This window comes from Triticum urartu, chromosome 5 (genome assembly GCF_003073215.2).
Source record: "Triticum urartu cultivar G1812 chromosome 5, Tu2.1, whole genome shotgun sequence".
Taxonomy (NCBI): Eukaryota; Viridiplantae; Streptophyta; class Magnoliopsida; order Poales; family Poaceae; genus Triticum; species Triticum urartu.
Genome location: NC_053026.1, coordinates 207,742,995 through 207,747,541, shown reverse-complemented (window position 1 = coordinate 207,747,541; position 4,547 = coordinate 207,742,995).

Sequence of the window (4,547 nt, the reverse complement as noted above, 5' to 3'; positions counted from 1 at the left end):
TGAAACTTACATGGGATATTGGGAGAAGATAGGAAACAGAAAATCAGAGCTGAATAGAACTTAATTCAAATGAGTTCATATGAACATGTCTTTCCCCCAAAAAGACATGTGGCATCTCTCCTCTTGAACATCAAGCATCTGGGATCCTTGAGACTTTCTTTCCCTGGAAATTTCTCTCTCCCCCTTAACAACATCTGGGATCCTTGAGACTTTCTCTCCCCCTTAATAACATCTGGGATCCTTGAGACTTTCTCTCCCCCTTAATACTTTTTCTCTCTTGGTGTGATCTATCTTTCCTACAAGCTTTGATGTGATCTCTCTCTCCCCCTTTGACATCAATTCCCAAGAAGGTCTTTCCTGGAATCCGTCGAGTGGGTTTGGTCCTTGAGATTCAGCACAAAGCAGAGGATAAAATTGTGATGCTTGTGGAGGACAAGATTCATTGAGTGGAGCAGGATCATAAGAAATGTAGAACAAGTGGCAAACTGTTTTTCTGATTGCAAAGTCGGTGGCACCGAGTGGCACATTTCGGTGGTACCGAAAAGATTCGGTTGGACCGAAATTTGCAAGTCGGTGGGACCGAGTTTACACGGAGAAAAACACTTATCACCTCAGCTCACTAGACAAGTAAGATCTCACAAAGATTTGCAATGAATTAGCTGATGGATTTGCAAGGAATTTGATGCAGAAATATGCAGAACAAAACAAACAGGAAAAGGTGGAAGTTTCTAGATGAAGTTTTTTTTTGAGAGAGAAGGAAACAAATATGCAAGGGACAAATGCAATAACTCAGAAAAGAACACAAGAGAACTTCATCTAGAATTGAGCGGTGACATAGTCACCTATGTTAGAGTATATTGACTTAGGAGTCAAGTGAGGACACTTGATCATAGGTCGTACTCATCGTTTAAGCTCAAAATTGGGTTACCATTTGTCGTTTAAGCATTTTGATGTATTCACATCTTGTTGAGTTGCTTTGACTCATGTCTTGGAGTAAAGCTTCTCTAAGATGGAATGACATACCTTGGGTGGTGGTGTGGTTCTTGCTCATGTAGTTGAACTTGTGTGGATGCTCAAGGTTGATGTAGTTCATCAAGAGTTGGGAGCACCACTTGGAGTTTGAGTTCATCTACCTACATGGGTTAGTTCTTGCAAGGATGAGCACTTGTGTATCCAAAAATGACAATCATGAAGCTTAACATAGAATTTGTCAAAGGATATGTTTAAATGGTTTCGTGCTTCCTTGTCTTCAACCACTATTGTGTAGAGTCTCGGTGATGTAGAGATTGCTCAAGATATGAGTGAGTCACAATCTCATGGAGTTAGATTCAACCAAGCACCTACATAGGTTAGACAACATGCAAGGTGCAAATATATCCAAGACATAAGATAGTCATCATAAGAGATACATCATGGATTAGTCATAAGCTCATGTCTTGCATGTGTCCAATGGAGTTTCTACTCCAAGTTCGAGGCATCAATGATGTTCAATTCTCCTCTCAACCTGCAAAACACTTTCTCATCAAGTGGTTTAGTGAATATATCTGCAAATTGCTTATCGGTGCGAACATGCTTAAGATTGATGTCACCCTTAGCAACATGATCTCGAATGAAATGATGAGGAACTTCAATATGCTTAGTTCGAGAATGTTGTACAGGATTATGACCAATTTTGATAGCACTTTCATTGTCACAAAGCAGTGGAACATGTCTCACATAAATCCCATAATCTTTAAGAGTTTGGGTCATCCAAAGTAATTGAGCACAACATGAACCAGCGGCAATGTATTCCGCTTCGGCGGTGGATAAGGATACCGAGTTTTGTTTCTTGGAAGACCAAGACACAAGAGATCTACCAAGAAATTGACAAGTACCTGAAGTGGACTTTCTATCAACCTTGTCTCCGGCATAATCTGAGTCGGAATAGCCAACAAGATCAAAAGAAGACCTCTTAGGATACCAAATGCCAAAATTTGGTGTATGGATTAAATATCTCACTATCCTTTTCACAGCCTTAAGATGACAATCTTTAGGAGCAGCTTGATATCGAGCACACATGCACACACTTAGCATAATATCGGGACGTGAAGCACATAGGTATAACAATGAACCAATCATAGAGCGGTAAACCTTTTGATCAACGGGTTCACCATCTTTGGTCAAATCATTATGTCCACTAGTAGGCATGGGTGTAGACATACCCTTGCATTCTTGCATATTGAACTTCTTGAATAAGTCCTTGGTGTACTTTGTTTGAGAGACAAATGTACCTTCCTTAGTTTGCTTGATTTGCAATCCAAGAAAGAATTTGAGTTCACTCATCATAGACATCTCAAACTTCTCTGACATTAGCTTTCCAAACTTTTCACTAAAGAGGGGGTTAGTTGAACCAAATATGATGTCATCAACATAAATTTGGCATACAGATAGTTCTCCATTAACCCTTGTAGTAAAAAGAGCAGAATCAATTTTACCAATTTCAAAACCACTTGTAGTAAGGAACTTGGTCAAGCATTTATACCATGCTCTAGGAGCTTGTTTAAGACCATAAAGAGCTTTGTGAAGTTTGTAAACATGATTAGGTTTCTTAGGATTGACAAAGCCGGGAGGTTGTTTGACATAAACTTCCTCCTCTATTTCTCCATTTAGAAAAGCACTTTTAATGTCCATTTGGTACAAGGTGATATTATGGTGATTAGCATATGCAAGTAAGATGCGAATGGACTCAAGTCTAGCAACGGGAGCATATGTCTCACCATAGTCCATACCTTCGACTTGTGTGTATCCTTGGGCGACAAGACGTGCTTTGTTGCGAACCACTTGTCCATCTTCATCTTGCTTGTTGCGAAACACCCATTTGGTACCAATGATGTTGTGGTTGTTGTCGGGCTTCTCAACCAATGTCCAAACTTGGTTTCTCTCAAAGTTATGTAGCTCTTCATGCATAGCGTTTATCCAATCCGGATCTTCCAATGCTTCTTCAACCTTCATTGGTTCAATGCTAGAGATGAATGAATAGTTTTCACAAAAGTTAGCTAAACGAGTTTTTGAGCGAGTGATTCTCCCGGTTTGTATATCATTGAGGATTTGCTCGACGGGATGATCTTTGGCAATTCTTGCTCGAACTCGTGAGAGCTTTTGCTTGGGTCTTTGTTGAGCATCTTCTTCATCTTGTTCTTCTTCTTGGCCTTATTCATTGTTGGCATCGTCGTTCTCTTGTCGTGGTGGAGAAGGAGGTTGTTGATGTTCATCTTGACGTACTTCCTCGTTTTCTTCATCTTGATGTGGCCCACTTGTGGATGCTTCCGTGTCGATTCTTGGTTCACCTTGTTGTGAAGTAGAAGCTTCCACTTGGACGGATGAAGTACTCTCCTTCACCTCCGTTGGACGAATTTTGCCAATGGACAAGTCTTGAATTGCTTCTGAAGGGTCTTTGTCTCCTACATCAATTGGCAATTGCTCTACTTGCGAGCCATTAGATTCATCAAACTTCACATCTACCGTCTCTTCAACCTTTCGGGTGAAATTGTTGTAGACACGGTAAGTGTGAGAGTTTGAGCCATAACCAAGTAGAAAACCTTCATGAGATTTAGGAGCAAACTTTGAACGACGATGCTTATCAAGAATGTAGCACTTTGAGCCGAATACTCAAAAGTATCCAACTTGAGGCTTGTCACCGGTGAGGAGCTCGTATGCCGTCTTGCCGAGTAGCTTGTGAAGATATAAGCGATTTATTGTGTGACAAGCTGTCTCAACCGCTTCTGCCCAAAAGTGCTTTGGCGTCTTGTATTCATCAAGCATTGTCCTTGCCATTTCGATGAGCGTCCAGTTCTTCCTCTCAACAACTCCATTTTGTTGAGGTGTGTATGTAGCCGAGAACTCGTGTGAAATCCCTTCTTCGTCAAGAAAGGTGTCCATATTTGCGTTCTTGAACTCCGTTCCGTTGTCACTCCGAACCTTCTTGATCTTCACATCAAACTGATTTTGGGCTTTCCTGGCGAAGTTTCTGAAGATCTTCTAGACCTGCGATTTGTCATTGAGGAAAAACACCCACGTAAATCTTAAAAAATCATCAACTATAACTAGACCAAAGGAATTTCCACCGAGACTCTTGTAGGCATTGGGACCAAAAAGATCCATGTGAAGCAGCTCGAGTGGCCTCCTTGTGGTCATAATGTTCTTCACAAGATGTCTTCCTCCAACCTGTTTACCTGCTTGACAAGCACTGCAAAGTCTATCCTTATCAAATATGACATCGTTAACTCCAAGGATATGATTTCCTTTAATAAGCTTGTCAAGGTTTCTCATGCCAACGTGACCTAGTCGTCTATGCCACAACCAACCTTTTGAGGATTTAGCAACAAAGCAAGTTTTAGGTTGTGCCTTTTTAGAGAAATCGACGATGTAAAGATCACCTCTACGCATACCCGTAAAGACCATTTTATGATTGTCTCTACGAAATACTTGGCAATCTACCTCAGTAAATAGGACATTCAAACCAAAATCAGCAAGTCTAGATACAAAAAGTAAGTTATAGCCAAGAGATT